This window comes from Gossypium arboreum, chromosome 9, assembly GCF_025698485.1.
Source record: "Gossypium arboreum isolate Shixiya-1 chromosome 9, ASM2569848v2, whole genome shotgun sequence".
In the NCBI taxonomy this organism is placed as follows: Eukaryota; Viridiplantae; Streptophyta; class Magnoliopsida; order Malvales; family Malvaceae; genus Gossypium; species Gossypium arboreum.
The window spans coordinates 51,537,662-51,560,569 of NC_069078.1; the positions used below are offsets into that span (position 1 = coordinate 51,537,662).

A 22,908-nucleotide genomic window follows, 5' to 3' on the forward strand; every position below is an offset into this window, starting at 1 on the left:
TCTTTTAACTCGAGCAAAATCTTGCCATCACTTACCACAATATATGAGAATAAAGAGCCGAAAGCACTGAAATCAACAGGAAGACGAAAATAGGAAAAACAAGAAAAGAGAATTTGACAGAAAAATAGAGAAACAGAAATCGACGTCAAATTTTGGAAGAGAGGAAAAAGTAATTTAAATTCAAAAAAAAGAAAAGAAAAAGGAGATATGCCAACATAATTCCTTAATTATCTCTCACTAACCCATTACTCATAACCTCCTCAGACTTCCCATTCAACCGAAACTCTATCAGTCACCTGAGCAAAAATTAACATCCATGCTAATGCAGGGATTCGAACATAAGACCTCCAATATACTAATTCCCTTATCACTTGAACTAGCAAGCTCATTCCGATATGGATTTACAGACAATTTTATATAATCTCATTCCACAATGATAAGGTTTGAATTAAGAAAAATAGCAAAATTCACCAAATGTGGGACTTGAACCCAAGACCTCACATACACACCCAGAACACTTAACCACTGAAGCAGATACACCTTTTTTTTTATAGGTATACTAATGAAAAACTATCTCAAAAAAGACGAACCGAACCCGTATTTTTTTTATTTCTATTATATTATATGCAATATTGTTGTAGGCCAATTTTGGCCCGTTTACAAAATACCCAGGCCCATTAAACCATTTAACCCATCCTCAAACCCAAAACCTAAAATTAACCTAGCCCAACATCCAAGCCCAATTCCAAAACCCTAGACTCCCACTTGCCTCTTCCCACTCTCCCATGCTGTCTGCCACCAGCACCATTCCCACTCTCCCATGCTGTCTGCCGCCAGCACCATCACACACCCCATTGTCCATGCCCATGCCCTGCAAACAAGCAAAACAGCAAGTAAGAATAGAGAATAATAATAAAGTATGTAAAAATTAGGCTATATAAAGCCACCCAAACAACAAAAAAAGGGAAAAAGGGAAAAAAAAGTTTGTATCAAGAACACAAAAAAAAGGAAAGCTCAGAAGGTGAACTTCAATTTTTTCTCTGTTATCTCAATCTTCTGCTTATCTTTGCTTTGTTTTATTTTTTTCTTTAACTTACTTTAAAAGCGAAAAAGAATCAAGGAAGAAAAGAGTATTACGGATCTACCACGTGGCGCTCCCCTTCCGTTAAACACGGTGAATCATTGGTGATGATGGGTGTTGAAACCTTAATCAAGAAAGGAGGAAGAGATAAAGAGGGAAGCAAAAAAAAATCAACAAAAAATTCCAGCACCAAAAAAAATTTCCGAAAAAATTTCCAGCAAAAAAACCAAAAAAAACAATAGAACGACCCAAAACAAATTCAAATTAGAGATTGAAGAAACAAAAAATCTAAGGTGATTTTTTTATATTTTATTTTAATCCGATTTTAAGTTTTTAACCTATATATATTAAAACATAAAATATAAATAAAATAAAATAAAAAAACAAAAAAAAAAGATTTTTTTTTTTTACCTTTTCGGCAACCATGTACGGTGGCCGGCGCCGGTGCCGACGAGCCTCCGGTGACCGGTCGCCCGACCGGATTTCCCTTCCCCCTCCCTTCTCTCTCCTTCTCTCTTCCTCTCTCTTCCTTTTTTCTTTCCCTCCTCCAAATGATTTTTTGGGTTATTTTTGGCCTTATATAGCCCTCAAAAGCAGCGTCGTTTTGGGGTTGTCATTAACCCCAAACGACGTCGTTTTGACTTGGACCGATTCGACCCGACCCGACCCGCCTAGGATCCGCGTGTTTTTAAAGGAAGGGCAAATTGCACTTTTAGCCCTTCCGCTTTTATTACTTACAATTAAGTCATTTTTGTTTTTTAATTTGGCCCGAATTTGTCGCGATTTTCAATTTAGTCCACAATGATGTCTTGCATTTTATGGGAAGGAATATTTGCTGTTTTGGTCCCCTGATGTTTCCGCGTGTGTTTAATATAGTCCTTTCCTTTTATTTTTATTTCAATTTTGCCCCAAATATTTTGTTTTTAGCTCAACTTAATCCTTTTTAGTTATTTTACTATTTAAATCAATTATTTTAGTATTATTATTATTATATTTTATTCACTTATGTAGTGTGTTAATATTTTTATCATTTCTAATATGTATATATATATATATATTATGTGTATTATATATATATTATGTATATATGCCATTAGTTATATATTTCTTATGTATATATTCTTAAATACTATTATATACATATATATATATATATATATGTATATTTTAAATTCCATATTGTGTATATATTATTATTACAAATTATTACTATTGCTAGTATTATTATAACTATTATTATATTAGTGTATATTTTATATACATATGTATATATATATATATATATATATTTGCACATATCATTATTTTATATTATTGTTGTAAATTTTTATGTATATATTTTTATATACGTTTCCCAATATTTTCTTTTATTGTAGATATTATTATTATTATTACATACTTTTATTATATATATATACATATATATGTATTTTTATGTACATATTATTATTTTATATTATTATTACCAAATATATCATTTTTCCTATTTTATTATTAGTACATGACTTGTTTCTATTTTGTAAATATCATTATTATTGTTATTTTAATATTCTAGTATTCCATGTTAATATTTTTCATTAATGATATCATTTTTTTTTATGTTCTTTATCTATTTTTAATTTCTCACTTTAGGAATATTTTTCTCATGTTTTAATTAATTTCAAAAATAAGGCAATGTACCGATTTAATATTAAGCTATCGATTTCATCACTATGTTGGGTGAAATTAAATCGGCTTGTGAAACGGGACACCCTTTCTAAAAAAAAATCGAAAACTAAAAATTCCTACTTTTCAATCGGATCACGATTAAATATTATAATGAACTCGTATTTTTGAAAATCAAGTTAATACATGTTTATGAGATACCAATTTTGGGCGTCGTGAGGGTGCTAATACCTTCCTCACAGAATCGACTCGAACCCCAATTTTTCTCTCGAACTTTCACGAGACCTAAATTTGGCCTTCTTTCATTTTAAAATAATTTTATTAGGTGTCCGATCACACCTATAAAAAGGATCGGTGGCGACTCCCTTTGTTAATAAAATCGGAAGTTGGTTTTCAAATGTTTAATAAATCACCATAATTAGCGACCAAGCGTAAAATTTTTTTTCGTCGCAACAGCTGGCGACTCCTCTGGGGAAAAGCTTGCGAGTCGAGTCGAGTTAAGCATGTGTTGTTAAAATTTTCAAATTTCCTTGTTCAAAGTAAATATTTGGTCGTGATCCGAAAATCTCGTTTTTAAAATTCCTGCATTTGTATCTCTTCTAACTTGCTTATTTGTTTGTTTTTCAGTTTTCAACTTTTATGGTTTTGGTTTAGTTCCTTTAAGTAAAACACAAAGGTTTATGAGTTTTTCTCCCACACACCGTGCACTTGCATTTTCGCATAACATGAGTTCTCTACCCGGCTCCGTCCGTTTAAGTGAAAGTAAACGCCACGCCGTGAGTAACTCGTCCCTCCAAGACAAAGCTAGTGAATACTTTCGGGTTACATATGACTTATGCTTTCGTGAGTTAACTTGTCCCTCCGCATAGGCATAAGTAAATGTAATCCTCGAATTGAACTCGTGAGCTGTGATGGGTTATGACCGAGGCTTCGTGCTAATCTTAGTAGATGATAGTACGAGCAATTCGAGTACTGTCTAGAACCGAGGCGCATATAATGAACCATCTGAGCTATCCAATTAGAGCCATGACGAACCTCTCGTCCGCTTATAGTCACCAAAATAAGTACACGGGAAAATGCCTTTTACCTTTCAAGAGAATTGGATTGGGTAGTTTAATTTGTTTTTCAAATTATAATTGTTGTGTTTACTAACCGAGTTTGTTTGTTTTTATTTTTATTTTCATCATGCATCGTAGGCATCATATTAGGAAGGTGTTGATTAAAGGTTGGTTGCCAAAAAGCGGGTTTCGATGGAGGAGTCAATTACACAAATGATCGAGAAGAATGCCGTGGTTTGGAATGGTCTTTAAAAACTCGGAGGGACAAGGGGATAGTCTTGTGGAAAGGTGTCTGCCAATTTGCCCGAACAAATAGCTGTGAATGTTCGCCAAAATAACCTCGAAGATTTGGTTCAAATTTGGAATCAGTGGGATTCAGACATTAGAGACATTTTCACTAAGAGGTATGGAGATATAGCTCACCTGATCACCATCCGTGTAGATGAACAGTTGATTCAAGCCATGGTTCGGTTCTGGGACCCAGCTTATCGGTGATTCACCTTCAATCAAGAAGACATGACTCAACTATAGAAGAGTATCTTCGCTTTACTCGCATCGACAATGTACAATTGGCAAAATATATGTGAAGGAGCCTAAGCCGATGACCTTCAAGAAAAAGTTAGTGAGACCGATAGACATGACCGATGCATGGGCTGAAAGCAGATAATGAAGAAGAACGAAACCATTTGCATTCCATGGTCCTCCTACGAGATTTGACTCGAACCATCGACATCTTGAAAAGGGTAAATCTATTCGCTTTGGCCATTTATGGTTTGGTTATTTTCCCAAAGGTTCTCGGACATCTCGAAGTGGCGATGAGTTGATTTCTTGAAAGGTTAAAACAAGGAGTCAACCCCGTCCCAACCATCCTAGCGTAAACCTTCAGTCCCCGAGTAGTTGTCGAAGAAAAGGGAGGGACGATTTATCGGATCTGTGATTGCTCAATGTTTGGATTTTGAGTCACTACGGAAGGTAGAGCGCACTCCATTCCATATGTTTTCTAAAACATTCTCCCGCTAGAAGCTTTCCTCAAGAAAGAATGTAGAAGGAAGTCACCGAAAGCAACATTGGGTATCGGTCTTTCGAGAATCTTGCGCCGAGGATATAACATGGAGAGCACCCGGATTCGTCCTTGATTCGCTATACAAATGTGGAAGCCAAGATTGGGTACCTTTACTTGGGTTATGGGAGGAGTTGGATATGCTCGCTATTGGTCCAAAGGCAATTTTCTTCACGACAATTCCTCCCGCAAGCGGAGGATTAGCACGATTCGAGTTCGCTTTCATGGGTGAAGGATATATGAAGAGAGTCCGAGACACGCAAAGTCTTGGAAGGAAATTCATTTCATGGAATTAGCTTTGTATGCTGATACCCTTACCCAAGATTACGGCGTATGGAGGAAGCAACGGGTAAATAGTCGACAAATCTAGTCAACAAACCACCCCATCCGAATTCTTTCTCGAAGGAAACGCCGTCTCGAGTTAGAAGTGGCAAGACAAGAATTGAACGAGAAAAGGCCAAGATGTCTCGGGACCTTAGTGCCCTTCAAGAAGAAAACTATCAACGAAGATTGAAGTTCAGGTTGAAAGGTCCAGAACCGAAAAAGTACAAAGAGAAGCCGAGATTGTGAGAAACGACTTAAGGGACCTTCATTTGGAAAACAAGAAATTAAGAAGCACTATAAAGAATAGCGGGTTGGGCAAGTCGACAGCAGAATGGAAGGAAGAAATTAGCAATATCAAAGAAGGAATGGAGTTTTGGAAGGGAAAAGCAAAGAAAGAGGAAGAAAACGCTGCGCGCGCTGTGATAGAGTTAAGAAGGAAAAACGCCGAGTATGAAATAGTGACTGCAGAATTGGCGAATAGTCAGTCCGAACATCAAGAATTAAAAAGGAAAACACGAGATCTAGAAAATATACTGCAATCTCGTCAACAACAATTAGATAACCTCCTGAAGACTCTAGAAGAAAAGAGTGAGCAGTACGATAGGGACATTCACGCGTATGAAGGAACTCTCAAAGAAAAAGAAATGCAACTCGACTTCTTGATCAATGAAATTCGCTAAGCGGCTATACAAGTTGTTCAATTATCAGATGAAGCCGAAGCTCTCAGTTGCCAATTCCCTCCGAGCCGAAGATCGAGCATGTCAGAGTTTTTAGAGCAAGTGAAGAAACAAGGCAATGTGGCTAGGAAATTTGTGTAACCGTTGGAAAAATGGAAACTTTGTGTAATAGACTATGTTGATAAATGAAATGCCTAAATATGGGGCTACCTTGAAATTAACACCAATTTTTTGCATTCCTTGCATAATTAACATATTAACATTTTGACATTCATGCATTCATTCATGCATTTATCCATACATTGCATAACCCATACTCGGTCGCTGAAGACAAAATATATAATTCGCAGTTGTAATACCACAAGACTGGAACCACATCATTAGTATAAAACGCGCCGACAAGCTAGAGTGATGGAAGCTGAATTCAATGAGAGAATTGAAAGGATGGAAAAGGCTCAAAGAGAATTGCAAGAGCAACTGGCCAAATCGCAACAAGAGACGAGAGACCTAATGGTGAGATTTGAGAGGAATCACTCGAGCAAAGAGATCAAATGGCCAAGATGATGGAGATGATGTCACTCTAGTTAAAGGAAAAGGACCCATGCGAGCCACGACATCGAGGAGTCTCGATCAAGAATTCACCACGATCGGGATCCACTCTATCCCCAGATTCACTCCACCGCTCGCATATACAACGGAGAGGGTATACTCAAGGGAACCCTTTGGATTGGAACATCGACCTATGCCACATGCTCCACCCACTAATTTGGGGCAAGGAATATTCGCGTCAAACCAGGGGCTAGTCCGCTAATCCACTAGTCCCGATCTGGATGACCCACAGAGGTAGCCAAGTTGAAATCGGATAACCATGACGCAAAATATAGGGTCTAGAGGAAAGACTCAAAGCGATAGAAGGCATGAAGTCTTCTCGCACTAGGTGCCAAAGAACTCGATTTGGTACCGATCCGATTTTGCCCCAAGTTCAAAGTGCCCGATTTTGAGAAGTATGATGGGACAAGATGTCCAAAGGCGATCTGGTCATGTTTTGCCGAAAAATGACTGGTTATGTGAATGAGGATAAACTACTCATACATTGCTTTCAAGATAGTCTAACAGGTCATCTCTTGATTGGTACAATCAACTTAGTAGAGAAAAGATTCGATCTTGGAAGGACTTGGCGTCGACATTTTGCAGCAATACAAGCATGTATCGGATATGGTGCCGCACCAGTATGACCTTGCAGATGATGGAGAAGAAACCAGAGAATCCTTTAGACAAGACGCGCAAAGATGGAGAGATATCTCGCCCAAGTGGAGCCTTCACGACTAAGACCGAGATAACGGTCCTTTTCATTAATACTCGAAAGCACCATTCTATGACAAGTGGTGGGAAGTGCTACGAAGGATTTTTGGATATCGTAATATCCGGTGAACTCATAGAGAATGCCGTCAAAAGTGGTAGAATGGAAGGATCAGAAGGCTCAAAGAAAGCAGAACCGTAAGGAAGAAAGAACCGAAGCCCACATGGTGGGAACTGAGAGTCGTTACATTCCCAATTCATATCCTAACCAACCCCGACCTCGAAATTATCCACCCCCAAATTTCTATTATCCCCCTCAAACCCTTTACTACCAAGCACCACATCCGTCCTACCCGTATATGCCACCAATGACCAAAGACCCGTCACCACATTCCCACAAAACACTCTACCCACTCAAAGCCAACCCGAAATGAACCAAGACCAACAAGGCCCAATCCAGAGAGCGACAATTCACCCCTATTCTCAGATCATATGGGGAATTGTACCCAAAACTTTGGAGAAGCAATTAATATCACCCCATTACATGGCACCCTTAAACCTCCATACCCAAATGGTACGATCTAAACGCTAGTTGTGCATATCACTTGCAGAAAACCAGGGGCACTCTACTGAGAACTGTCTTGCTTTCAAAAGAAGAGTTCAAGGACTCATTGACGCGGGTATCCTACGATTCGATAGTGCCGATGCATACGGGAACCCGTTTCCTAACCATACCGAAGGAAATGTGAACACAGTGGGGAAAAAGGATGAATGGAAAAATAGAAGATGGGTTTACTGAAGTACGAACACCTCTGCAGAGAATCTGGGAGATACTAAGTGAGAAAGGGTTGCTCTGTCGTTTTAACGGAGTATCCAAAGGAAAAGATGCAAAAGGTCACAGTTTTTGCGAGCTCCATGGTATTGGGGAGCATAACATTCAGTCCTGCGAGGAATTCAGAAGTTTACTACAAAGTATGATGGACAATAAGGAGATTGGGATTTTTTGTAAAACCAAAGAGGCCGATAGTAGAGAAATATGTGCCTCTGACAATCAATCATCGGGTTTCCCATATAGCGTAAATCAATCGTTAATAATCTATTATGACACAAAGAAAGAACCGGTGAAACCAAAATGATAATTGAAGTACCATCTCCTTTCCCTTATAAGGACAATACAAGATCAGTGGAAGTACGATGTCAACATCGTTACACTGAAGGTGAAAAGCTTGAAGCCCTGGCGAAGACATTGGGGAAGTAGGTCATTTTACCCGCGATGGGCGGTGCTATTCTAAAGAAGTTGAACCGGTAAAGAAAAGTAGCGACTTGAAGCAAAAGGAAAGCGGTGATGCACGAAGTCAAAGTCGAGCAAGAAATTCCACCGTGCAAGAAACTAAAAGCTTGTGAATGAGGAAGAAGCTCAAGAATTCTTGAAATTTATTAAGCACAATGAGTATAGTGTGGTGGAACAATTGAGCAAGCGACCGGTATGAATCTCGATTCTATCTCTCTTGTTAAATTGAGCCACACCGAATGCTTTATTGAAGGTGTTAAATCAAGCTTATGTGGCCAACAACATATCATCGTCGAGAAGCTTGATAGGTGGGTAAACAATCGAATGCGGACAATTTCATCTCTTTTAGTGATGATGAGATACCGCCAAATGGTAGAGGCTTGGTGAAAGCGCCGCATATCACGACTCGTTGTAAGGGATACATAATACCAAACGTACTCATCGATAATGGGTCACGTTAAATGTTATACCATTGGCCACGCTTTCTAGAATACCGATGGATTTGTCCTACTTAAGGCCTGTCATTCTACGGTAAGGGCATTCGACGGACGAGGCGAAGTCATGGGAAAGATCGAAATCCCTTTGGAAGTGGGCCCTTACATTTATGATGTCGAGTTCAAGTCATGGACATTACACCTTCTTATAATTGCCTTCAGGAAGACCTTGGACCCATTCTGCTGGGCAGTCCCATCATCCCTCCATCAAAAGGTGAAATTTATCATGGATGGTGTTTGGTCACGATCGAGGCGAAGAAGACATTGTCGCATCTATCTCTGCTGATCGCCATACCGGAAGTAAGCAAGGACGCGATGGAATGTTCCTTTCGATCCCTTGAATTCGTCAATGCCACTTTCGTCATTGAGGAAACAAATTCCAATGCCAAAGCGTCGAGAAATACCGAATGGGTGTCAAGTTGATTGGTAAGAAGGGAGCTCGTGCGAGAAGAGGTTTAGGGAGACATCGCAAGGAATAGTTAGGGCTTTAAAGCCGATTGCACCACAAGGCCCGATACGGTTTGGGGTTCCAATGACATGCGTCAAAGAAGAAGACAGTGGAAGAAGGATCAAGAGAGAAGAATTGCAAGAACTTTGGGCCGAGAACCGGAAGGGAACCAATAGAGTACTCTCCTTTGTCAAAACATTTACATCTCGGGAATGATGTACCTTTGGACAAGATGATCCACGAAACATATTGGGGTTAATTGAAAGGGGTTTTCGAATGTCGATTATAAACGTCATTGACAAAGGGTGGTGTAAGTAAAGGTGTCTCGAGGATACGCCCTTGTCCCCAGGTTTTAAGTTGAACAATTGACCGCCGAGGAACTTCTTGTAGTTTATAAGTCTTTAGAGTAATGCTCAAACGTTAACATTCATTATGTCTTTAGATATAATAGAATTCTTTTGTAAAACTGCATTCGCTCTTTATCATTCAAATGAATATCAATGAAGATGCATTTCATCATAATCTTTCACATTATCACTAATTTCATAATCATTTTCTCATTTCATAGCCAATCTTTACATTTGCCTCATCCCATGCCATAACATTTCATTTGTTGGTTTCAATACTTGGATGCCCTCTATAGTTCCTTTTTCATTCAACTTTGGTGCTTTCGGATGTCAACAAGCATGAACAAACCCGTTACAAGTCCTGAAATCGATTTTGAGAAGGTTGTTTGTTTAGGAGAATTGTCAAGAAAATGTGAAGACTATGTCTCGTCTCTGATTTGCTAAGAATGGTAGAAAAGAGGATAAACAGATTTTGCCTCATCAAGAATCCGTTGAAACAATAAATGGGAACGAAGAAAGGAAATAAGAAGTGAAGATTGGGACTTCTATTTGAGAGAGTACGGTATAGTTTGATCACTTTACTCATGAATACAAAATGTTTTCGCATGGTCATACCAGGACATGCCAGGGCTAGATGAAGATTTAGTGGTCCATAAGCTCCCATTAAAGCCAGAATGCAAGCCCATACAGCAAAAATTAAGACGGATGAGACCCGAAATGCTGCTAAAAATAAAAGAGGAAGTCAAGAAACAATTTGATGTTGGCTTCCTACAAGCCTCCAAATATCCAGAATGGGTGGCTAACATAGTCCCGGTACCAAAGAAAGATGGCAAAGTACGAATGTGCGTGGATTACCGTGACCTGAATCGAGCAAGCCCAAAAGATAATTTTCCCTTGCCACATATTGACACGTTGGTGGACAACACAGCAAAACATTCATTGTTTTCTTTTATGGACGGATTCTCGGGGTATAATCAGATCAAGATGGCCCCTGAGGATATGGAGAAAACTACCTTCATAACAATGTGGGGAACGTTACATTACAAGGTGATGCCATTCGGGTTAAAGAATCTTTGGGGCAACATATCGAGGGCTATGGTGACGTTATTCCATGACATGATGCATAAAGAAATAGAGGTCTACGTCGGCGACATGATTGCTAAATCGAGGGAAGAAGAGCATGTAATGCACCTCAAGAAGTTGTTCGAAAGTGAGAAAGTTTCAGCTAAAGCTTAATCCAGCCAAATGCACATTTGGGGCTACCTCGGGAAAGTTGCTAGGCTTCATTGTCAGTGAAAGAGGTATCGAAGTTGATCCAGATAAAATAAAAGCCATCCAAGAGTTACCACCTCCGCACACGCAAAAGGAAGTTAGAGGATTTTTAGGGAGATTAAACTACATCGCCCGATTTATCGCTCAACTTACCAACCAATGTGACCCAATCTTTCGGCTTCTTCGAAAACATAACCCGGGAGAATGGAACGAGGAATGCCAGGTGGCCTTTGATAAAATAAAACGATATTTGTCCAGTCCTCTAGTGCTAGTACCACCAACTCCTGAAAGACCACTGATTTTGTATTTAACTGTGTTCGAAAATTCAATGGGTTGCGTACTGGGGTAACACAACAAGTCAGGAAAGAAGGAAAAGGCGATCTACTACCTTAGCAAAAAGTTCACTGAATATGAGGTAAAGTATTCGTCCATTGAAAAATTTTGTTGCGCTCTGGTTTGGGTAGCTCGGAGACTCAGACAATACATGTTGTACCATACGACATGGTTGATTTCAAAGCTGGACCCAATAAAATACATGATGGAGTCGCCGGCACTATCAGGAAGAATGGCACGATGGCAGATCCTCCTTTCGGAATATGACATTACCTATGTAAGTCAGAAGTCGATAAAAGGGAGCGCAATAGCTGACTTCTTAGCAACTCGAACGACAAAAGAATATGAGCCTTTAAGATTCGATTTCCCAGACGAAGACTTAATGTGCATCACGAAATAGAATTGAGTCATCAAAAGAAAAGTCATGGAAGATGTGCTTTGATGGTGCGTCAAATGCTTTAGGGCATGGAATTGGCGCAATCTCGGTATCACCAGACGGAATCATTATCCGTTCAACGCAAGACCGAACTTCTTACGTACCAATAATGTCGCGAGAATATGAGGCTGTATCATGGGGCTTCGTGCGACTATCAAGCGAAACATCGAAATCTTGGAGGTGTACGGGGACTCAACCCTAGTGATTTACCAAATCCGTGGAGAGTGGGAAGTGAGGACTCAAAATTGATTAAGTCAATGATTTAGTGGTTGGATTGATCAAGGAATTCAAAGAAATAACTTTTCATTACTTCCACGAGAAGAGAACCAACAGTGATGCCACAGCCACTTTGGCTTCAATGTTCAAAGCAAGTAGAAGCGAAATAATGCCCCTCAAAATGAGCATATCGAGGTCCCCGCACCTTTGTTGTAACATTGAGAAAGAAGTAGACAGACGGCCTTGGTTCCATGATATCTTAGAATATATCAAGAATCAAAGGTATCCGAACAAGCGAATGAGAACGATAAAGAACAATTAGAAGAATGGCGTGGATTTGTTCTTGATGGGGATATCTGTATAAAGAGGAAAGGATCGACGCTTTTGAAATGTGTGGATGATGTTGAAGCCGAAAAATACTTGAAGAGGTCCATGAGGGAATTTGCGGAACGCATGCCAATGGTTTCAATATGGCGGAAAGATCATGAGACTTCGGTTATTATTGGTGACAATGGAAAGTGATCGCATCAATTTTGCCGAAAATGCCACAAATGTCAAATCTCTACGATAAAATTCATGTAGCCCTTCACCCCTTCATGTCATGACTTCTCCGTGGCCTTTTTCTATGTGGGGCATGGATGTTATAGGCCAATTTCTCCAAAAGCATCAAATGGACATCGATTCATTTTGTGGTTATCGATTACTTTACAAAATGGATAGAAGCCGCCGTTTGCCAATGTGACGAGGATTGCGGTTTGCAAGTTTTGAAAAAGGAAATCATTTGCCGATATGGTTTGCTGAAAGAATCATTTCAGATAATGCCACGAATCGAACAATAAGATGATGAAAGAAGTATGCGGCGGTTCAAATAAAGCATCATAACTCCTCGACCTATCGCCCAAAGATGAGCAGGCATTGAAGCGACCAACAAAAATATCAAGAGGATCATTGGGAAAATGGTGAGACATATAAAGATTGGCACGAAGCTACCGTTTGCTTTGTATGCATATCGCATATTGTGCGAACATCTACGGAGCAACTCCTTTCTCTCGGTCTATGGAATGGAAGTCGTGCTACCTATTGAGGTCGAAATCCCTTATTTGAGAGTCTTAATGGAATCAAAGTTAGAAGAAGCGAGAATGGGTTCGAGCTCGATACGATCAGCTGAACATCATCGAAGAAAAACGTCTAAGGGTAATTTGTCACGGGCAGATGTACCAGAAGAGAATGATCGCGGCTCATGATAAGAAGGTACGACCAAGAGAATTCCACGAAGGAGAACTTCGTGTTGAGAAATATTCTCCCAATACAAAGAGACTGCGAGGAAATGGACACCGAATTGGGAAGGACCATACGTCGTAAAGAAGGCATTCTCGGGTGGAGCTTTGATTCTCACCGAAATGGATGGGAAAGAGTTACCGAATCCGGTGAACTCGAGATCTTTGTGAAGAAATATTATGCCTAAAAAATCAAGATGAAAACCGAAAAGGGCATCTTAAAAAAAAATCAAGGTGAAAACCCAAAAAGGCGTCTTGATTAACACAAAAGATTAGGATGAAAACCGAGAGGCGTCCTAATGAAGTAAACTCGCCCAAGAGCGTGGCATTTGAACAATGGGTTAAACAATGAGACTACGATGATTTGAAGCACTTCGAAAGCTCGAAATTTTCTACGCAAGAAGCCATACTCGAAAGATTCTTGATTGAGGAACGTGGAAGAGTTCATGTGTTGAATATCTAGAGCATTTGTTGAATACGATCCTTTCTTTCTTTTTGACATTTTACTCTCGTTGGTTAACTTGTTTTGTTTGCCACATTTAAAGTCGATGAATATGAGACATTATTTTGTTCCTACTTGACCTTTTCATGCATCTCATTATGTGTTTATTTACATGATAAATAGTGAAATGACATACTCTAAACAAAAGAAATGTTAAACATTACCTGGATGAAAATTTGATAAGCACAAAAGTCTCAAAGTAAGAACAAAGTTCAATCGGGGGCAGAAGAGTGATATCTGAGAAACGTCGATCACTCGAAGACGGGTACGAGGCCTGAAGAGAAAGTCGAGAATCAAAGCAATGAACGCAGATCCTCAACAATCAGGGCGAAAAGGACATACGACAGATATGCTTAAGGAGCACTGCATAATTACGTAGGTATAAAGGCATTTAAGACAAACATGTGCATATCATGATGACATTATGCATGGCATATCAGTAATCCAAGAAAGCAAGAGGACATGATGATAGTGCTGACCGAATCAAAGGAAAAGACACCTGAGTTCTACCAAGTGACAGAAAATCAACTCACATTGCGAGAGGTGAGTTGAGCCTTAAGACACGTTGAGGTAATTTCAATTTATGTTTCAAAAATCAACTCATATTGCGAGAGGTGAGTTGAGCCTCAAGACACGTTGAGGTAATTTCAATTTATGTTTCAAAATCAACTCATATTGCGAGAGGTGAGTTAAGCCTCAAGACACGTTGAGGTAATTTCAATTTATGTTTCAAAATCAACTCATATTGCGAGAGGTGAGTTGAGCCTCAAAACACGTTGAGGTAATTTCAATTTTCAATTTATGTTTCAAAATCAACTCATATGGTGAAAGGTGAGTTGAGCCTCAAGACACGTTGAGGTAATTTCAATTTATGTTTCAAAATCAACTCATATTGCGAGAGGTGAGTTAAGCCTCAAGACACGTTGAGGTAATTTCAATTTATGTTTCAAAATCAACTCATATTGTGAGAGGTGAGTTGAGCCTCAAAACACGTTGAGGTAATTTCAATTTTCAATTTATGTTTCAAAATCAACTCATATGGCGAGAGGTGAGTTGAGCCTCAAGACACGTTGAGGTAATTTCAATTTATGTTTCAAAATCAACTCATATTGCGAGAGGTGAGTTAAGCCTCAAGACACGTTGAGGTAATTTCAATTTATGTTTCAAAATCAACTCATATTGCGAGAGGTGAGTTGAGCCTCAAAACACGTTGAGGTAATTTCAATTTTCAATTTATGTTTCAAAATCAACTCATATGGCGAGAGGTGAGTTGAGCCTCAAGACACGTTGAGGTAATTTCAATTTATGTTTCAAAAATCAACTCATAGGTGAGTTGAGCCTCGAGCACTGTTGAGGTATTTTCAGGTCTCTACTTTCCAATTCTGTTTTTCAAAAATCAACTCACATTGCGAGAGGTGAGTTGAGCACGATAATTCTGTCTTTCAAAAAGCAACTCATATTGCGAGAGGTGAGTTGTACCTTTTGTTTTTCAAAATCAACTCATATTGCGAGAAATGAGTTGAGCCTTAGGTCATATGTCGAGGTATTTTCAAAATCTCTTTTTCAAATTAAGTTTCAAAAGACTAGCTCATGTTGTGAGAGATGAGTTGAGCTTTGGCTCACGTGCTGAGTTATTTTCAATTTCTATTTTTAATGTTTGCTTTTAAAGAGTCAATTCCTATTGCGAGAAATGAGTTGAGCTCAAGATCACATGCTGAATAAAGAATAAAGATTAGAGCTGATGGAAGACACCAGATTTGGCCTCCCTGAAGAGAAGACCCAAACCTTATTTCACTGAAGCAATAGAAGAGCAGATTGAAGTTGTAGATCTTATCTTCCTGAAGTGGCAGTGAAGCAGATCGAAGCCACAAATTTCATATCCTCGAAGTTACTTTGGAATAGATTAAAGCTACGAGGCACATATCAGAAGGTGCAGTGGATTGAATCAAAGCTATAGGATGCAATGGACTAGAAGGAGACTACCTGAGCAAGAAGAGCGCTAAGGAGGTCAAGATTCGGCAAGACAGGGCAAAATTGGCCTTTCTTTGTATCTTTGCTCTATTCAGTTACGACAATAAGCAAAGAGGGCATTGTTGTAGGCCAATTTTGGCCCGTTACAAAATACCGAGCCCATTAAACCATTTAACCCATCCTCAAACCCAAAACCTAAAATTAACCTAGCCCAACATCCAAGCCCAATTCCAAAACCCTAGACTCCCACTTGCCTCTTCCCACTCTCCCATGTCATCGCCACCAGCACCATTCCCACTCTCCCATGTCATCGCCATCAGCACCACTCCCACTCTCCCATCTTTGTCTGCCAAACACCATCACACACCCCATTGTCCATGCCCATGCCACGCAAACAAGCAAAAGCGAAGCAAGAATAGAGAATAATAATAAAGTATGTAAAAATTAGGCTATATAAAGCCACCCAAACAACAAAAAAGGAAAAAGGGAAAAAAGTTTGTATCAAGAACACAAAAAAGGAAAGCTCGGAAGGTGAACTTCAATTTTTCTCTGTTATCTCAATCTTTCATTTATCTTTGCTTTGTTTTATTTTTTTTCTTTAACTTACTTTAAAACGAAAAAGAATCAAGGAAGAAAAGAGTATTACCGGATCTACCACGTGGCCGCTCCCCTTTCCGTTCGGCACGGTGAATCGCCGGTGATGATGGGTGTTGAAACCTTAACTGAAGAAAGGAGGAAGAGATAAAAGAGAGGAAGCAAAAAAAAATCCAGCAAAAATTTCCAACACCAAAAAAAAATTTCCAGAAAAAAATTTCCAGCAAAAAAAAAACCAAAAAAAAACAATAGAACGACCCAAAACAAATTCAAATTAGAGATTGAAGAAACAAAAAAATCTAAGGTGATTTTTTTTATATTTTATTTTAATCCGATTTTAAGTTTTTAACCTATATATATTAAAACATAAAATATAAATAAAATAAAATAAAAACAAAAAAAAATTTTTTTTTTACCTTTTAAAACAGCAAGTACGGTGGTGGCGCCGGCCAGCAGCCGGCGAGCCTCCGATGACCGGTCGCCCGACCGGATTTCCTTCCCTCCCCTCTCTCCTTCTCTCTTCCTCTCTCTTCCTTTTTTCTTTCCCTCCTCCAGATGATTTTTTGGGTTATTTTGGCCTTATATAGCCCTCAAAAGCAGCGTCGTTTTGGGGTTGTCATTAACCCCAAAACGACGTCGTTTTGACTTGGACCGGTTCGACCGACCCGACCCGCCTAGGATCCGCGTGTTTTTTAAAGGAAGGGCAAATTGCTCTTTTAGCCCTTCCGCTTTTTATTACTTTACAATTAAGTCATTTTTGTTTTTTAATTTGGCCGAATTTGTCGCGATTTTCAATTTAGTCCACAATGATGTCTGCATTTTATGGGAAGGAATATTTTCTGTTTTGGTCCCCGATGTTTCGCGTGTGTTTAATATAGTCCTTTCCTTTTATTTTTATTTCAATTTTGCCCCAAATATTTTGTTTTAGCTCAACTTAATCCTTTTTAGTTATTTTACTATTTAAATCAATTATTTTAGTATTATTATTATATTTTATTCACTTATGTAGTGTGTTAATATTTTTATCATTTCTAATATGTATATATATATATTTATATATATTATGTGTATTATATATATATATATTATGTATATATGCCATTAGTTATATATTTCTTATGTATATATTCTTAAATACTATTATATATATATATATATATATGTATATTTTAAATTCCATATTGTGTATATATTATTATTACAAATTATTACTATTGCTAGTATTATTATAACTATTATTATATTAGTGTATATTTTATATACATATGTATATATATATATATATATATATATTTGCACATATCATTATTTTATATTATTGTTGTAAATTTTTTATGTATATATTTTTATGTACGTTTCCCAATATTTTCTTTTATTGTAGATATTATTATTATTATTACATACTTTTATTATATATATATACATATATATGTATTTTTATGTACATATTATTATTTTATATTATTATTACCAAATATATCATTTTCCTATTTTATTATTAGTACATGACTTGTTTCTATTTTGTAAATATCATTATTATTGTTATTTTAATATTCTAGTATTCCATGTTAATATTTTTCATTAATGATATCATTTTTTTTTGTTCTTTATCTATTTTAATTTCTCACTTTAGGAATATTTTTCTCATGTTTTAATTAATTTCAAAAATAAGGCAATGTACCGATTTAATATTAAGCTATCGATTTCATCACTATGTTGGGTGAAATTAAATCGACTTGTGAAACAGGACACCCTTTCTAAAAAAATCGAAAACTAAAATTCCTACTTTTCAATCGGATCACGATTAAATATTATAATGAACTCGTATTTTGAAAATCAAGTTAATACATGTTTATGAGATACCAATTTTGGGCGTCGTGAGGGTGCTAATACCTTCCTCGCAGAATCGACTCGAACCCCAATTTTTCTCGAACTTTCACGTAGACCTAAATTTGGCCTTCTTTCATTTTAAAATAATTTTATTAGGTGTCCGATCACACCTATAAAAGGATCGGTGGCGACTCCTTTGTTAATAAAATCGGAAGTTGGTTTTCAAATGTTTAATAAATCACCATAATTAGCGACCAAGCGTAAAATTTTTTTTCGACGCAACAAATATCAATTTATATTTATATGAAAATATGAAAAATAAAAAGAATTGTTGTGAATCGATTCCAAGTTGAAGAAAGAATCAAATAGAATAGTCATTAATCAAATCATTCACTCCATAGTCCGATAAATCTTTTGAAAAGCGATTAATCGGGACGAGAATAAAGATAGAGTCCCGTTCTACATGTCAATATCAATACCAACAACAATGAAATTTATAGTAAGAGAAAATCCATCGACTTTAAAAATCGTGAGGGTTCAAGTCCTCTATCCCCAACCCCAAAAAGCCCGTTTTTGTCTATTTATTTTATCCTACCCTTTTGTTAGTGGTTCAAAGTTCCTTATGTTTCTCATTCATCCTATTCTTTGCCGTTTTACAAGCGTATCCTAGTATAGCGAATTTTGTTCTCTTATCACAAGTCTTGTGATATAGTGTGATGTGATATATATATGATATACGTAGAAATCTCTTGAGCAAGGAATACTTATTTGAATGATTCATAATACATATGATTACTTATATGGAAATTTACAAAGTCTTCCTTTTGAAGATCCAAGAAATTCTTGTTCGAGACTTTTAATTTAATACTTTTTCGTTTTTTTTTTTTTCATTTTTAATTGACATAGACCCAAGCCATCTAGTATTATGAGGATAATGCGTCGGTAATGGTCGGGATAGCTCAGTTGGTAGAGCAGAGGACTGAAAATCCTTGTGTCACCAGTTCAAATCTGGTTCCTGGCTTTTATGACTTTTGAATTTTTTTCTTTGAGAAATCTAATTTGAGTAGTTGAATGAGTGAATGGAGAGATACACTCTGGTGTCATTTTTAGGTTGAAAAAAGGGCCAACCACCACCGGTGATGGAGGCAACAATTTGGGTTGAAAGAGGAAGAAGAAGAAGAAGAAAAAGAAAAGACAAAAAAAATAATTACACAAACAAAAAAATTGGGGGAGAAAAGTCAAAAAGAAAAGAAATAAGTTTTTTTTTATTTTTAGATTATGACACCATCATGACATCATTTATGCCACACGTCACAATCTTATTTTGCCACCTATCTTGAACTTAACGACGTTAGGCTGGGGTATCAATTTAGTTAACAAAAAAAAGCTTGGTACCAATTTGAGACAAAAAAAATCATAAGTACCAATTTAGAAGAAGTAGGCAAGTTCGGGTACTAATTTTATATTTACCCTTAATTATACATTTTATTCAATTTGATCAATGGTTGTATGATTAATGTCACCATTCATTTGATAATGCTAGTAATTAGAGGAATATACAATTGAATTTTAAAAATATTTATACACTACAATGTTATTACTTTCATACATAGAATCATTCAATTGGATCAATGATTGTACATGTGGAGTGCGCCTCGCATTTCAGACGAAACAAAGTTGACGTCGTGACGAGGAATAGCCATCATCCCAACAACGCGACTACGGCATCTCGATAAGAAGTAACGCCATGTCCCAACGAGTCGATAGCGATATCATGATGTGGTGATGTGTTCCCCACTTAACCGGGTTTCTTCTCCCAATTAAACTTTGTTATATTTTCCCAGTCTAACTCTGATTATTCTAGGGATGTTTTAGTATTATTTGTACATGAAATTCAGCCTATGAATAGCCTATTAGCAACCCTAAACAGTTTAGTATAACAATAACAAAATAAGAGAGAGTTTGTGAGAAGTTCAAAGAATCTTTGAATTTCAGGTTTAGGGTTTATTTTTTTCTCCACATTGTACTCCCCTTTTTTTTTTTGTTTTAGTGTAGTTTTCTTTACCCATGGTTTTTTATCCTTTTCAGACAGGTTTTTCAACATAAATATTTGTGTTCAATTTTCTCGATTTTTGTTCGTGTTCATTGCATAATTTTGGGCTCGACCCAACAAACTGGTATCAAAGCTTGGTTCAGTTTCAAAATTCAACCTGTTTAGATATGGAAATGAGGTACAATACTGAGAATTTTGATGGGATTACAAATTTCATCTTGTGACAAGTTTGGATGACGACAATTTTGGTTCAAAGTGATTTGAAAAAGGTCATTACAGGGAAAAAACTTGTAGATGCGAATCAGACAGAATGGGAGGAACTTGATGAGAAGGCATTGTCAACAATTCAGTTTTATCTCACTAACAATGTATCCTAAGAGGTACTTTCGAGAAGATGAAAGTAGTCCTATGGAAAAAATTAGAAGCCCTGTATATGACGAAGTCCCTCGCAAATTGCTTGGTATTGAAACAATGATTATATACATTCCACATGGAAAAATGTAAGTCTATTAAGTCTCATATCAATGAATTTGTAACTCTTCTAAATGACCTGAAGAATGTCGAGGCCAACATAAACGACAAAGATCGGGCTATGTTACTACTTTGTTTTTTACCCCCTTCATACAAAACTTTCTAGGAACCCTGATTTACGGTAGAGAGAAACTCTCGTTTGAGGATATGAAGGGAAATTTTTTGATTAAGGATAAACTTAACAATGAGTTATGCTGAAAATAACAAATCAGATGGGCAAGTCTATATTTTGGTTGCCAAATGAAGGCAACAATCTAAGGATTCGGGTGAGAGAAGATCAAAGGCAATATCTAAGTTAAAGAACTATAACAAGGAATGTAGCTATTGCAAAAAGAAAGGTTACATTAAACAAAAATGTTATAAAATTTAGAATAAAATTAAGAGGGCCACTGAAAACGACGAGAGAGGGAAGCAAAAAAGCTGATGTAGCTGATGCTAGTGTGGCCAAGGACAGAAGTGATGATTTATTGCTGGTATCAACGACTAAAAGGTCTATGTTTACATCCAAGTGGATCTTGAATTCAAGGTGTTCATATTATATGTGTCCCAACATGGACTAGTTCTCCACATACAGTTCGATTGAAGGTGGATTTGTACTTATGAGAAATAACTCACTTTGCAAAATAACTGGCATTGGTACCATTTAAATTAGTATGCATGATAGGATAATCAGAATGTTGCCAAATGTCAGACATGTGCCTGATTTAAAGAAGATTCTCGTCTCTTTGGGAATTCAAAACTCGAATGGTTGCAAGATCATCATTGAGTCAAACGACTGAAATGTATCTTGTAGAGCCCTTATTTTGATAAAAGGGCAGAAAGTTGACAACCTTTACATTCTTTAACAACTCGAAAAGCTTGTGTGTCACTTGTCCCTTGCTCTTACGTCTATTGGGCTTATAATTCATCATCCTACACACTCAATTACACAATTTAGAACTACTTAAGGCTTGTGTTGGCCTAATAGGTCACAAATACTTACAAAAGGTGTAAAAACACTTATTTTTACTAATATTTTATACTGACTATTAGATATCGAAAATGCAATATTAAATATTAGAATGGCTAGAAAACAAGCTCCTTAAGTGCGGAAATAGATTGAAATAACTACTACATTTAACAATAGGTCAAGTGTCACATAAATACTCTTAAATTAATCAAATATTTGAAATTAAACATAAATGATCCAAAGTTTTGATATATTTCATGATATGATATTGAATTCTAAACATGTATACTCAATGTTGTGTTTACATGGACTGATTCAATTGGATCAATGATTATATGATTAATTGTACAATTTATTCAATTGGATCAATGATTGTATAATTAATGTCACAATTAGCTAGTAATTAGAGAAATATACAATTGATCAAAACTTTTAAAAATACTTTTACACCACAATGTTATTACCTTCATACATAGATTCATTCAATTCGATCAACGATTGTACAAGTATTGTCATAACTCATTCAAATAAATTAGAAATCAGAAAAATGTAAAAGTGACCATTCCTCGTCAAATTACTTGTACACCACAATGTTAGTACATTTGTATATAGACCCAATTCAATTGGTCCAATTTCGTAATCATTCAATTACATTAGTGGTTAGAGGAATGCATAACTGATAAATACTCTTAAATTAATCAAATATTTGAAATTAATCATAGGTGGTCCATAGTTTTATTATATTTCACTATATGATATTCAATTTAAACATGTATACTAGATGTTAAGTTTACATAGACTAATTCAATTGGATAAATGATTGTACGATTAATATACAATTTACTCAATTGGATTATTGAATTTACAATTAATGTCACAATTCATTGGACTTTCCTAGTAATTAGAAGAATATACAATTGATAAATACTTTTAAAAATACTTACACATTTGTAATGTCATCACCTTCATACATAGATTCATTCAATTAGATCAATGAGTGTACAATTAATGTAATAACTCATTCAAATACATTAGAAATTAGAAAAATGTAAAAGTGATATTACTCTTCAAATTACTTGTGCATACAATGTTAGTATATTCATATATAGACCCAATTCAATTGGTTCAATGTCATAATCATTCAATTACGTTAGTAGTTATAGGAATGCATAATTGATAAATACTCTTAAATTAATCAAA

At 36.7% G+C, this 22,908-nt stretch overlaps 1 long non-coding RNA gene and 1 other non-coding gene across 2 annotated transcripts in view; one reads left to right on the top strand and one right to left on the bottom strand.

Moving 5' to 3' along the window:
• Positions 1-633: 633 nt before the first annotated feature.
• LOC108479099 (uncharacterized) overlaps positions 634-22,908 on the bottom strand; it is a 45,932-nt gene continuing 23,657 nt past the window's right edge. The window contains exons 2-3 of the long non-coding RNA XR_008270991.1: positions 16,398-16,473; positions 634-871 (exon numbers count right to left, since the gene is read on the bottom strand). This is a non-coding gene — a long non-coding RNA (uncharacterized LOC108479099). The remainder of the gene's footprint in view (positions 872-16,397; positions 16,474-22,908) is intronic.
• On the top strand, positions 19,124-19,196 carry TRNAF-GAA (transfer RNA phenylalanine (anticodon GAA)). The gene has a single exon. It is a non-coding gene; the product is annotated as a tRNA-Phe (tRNA).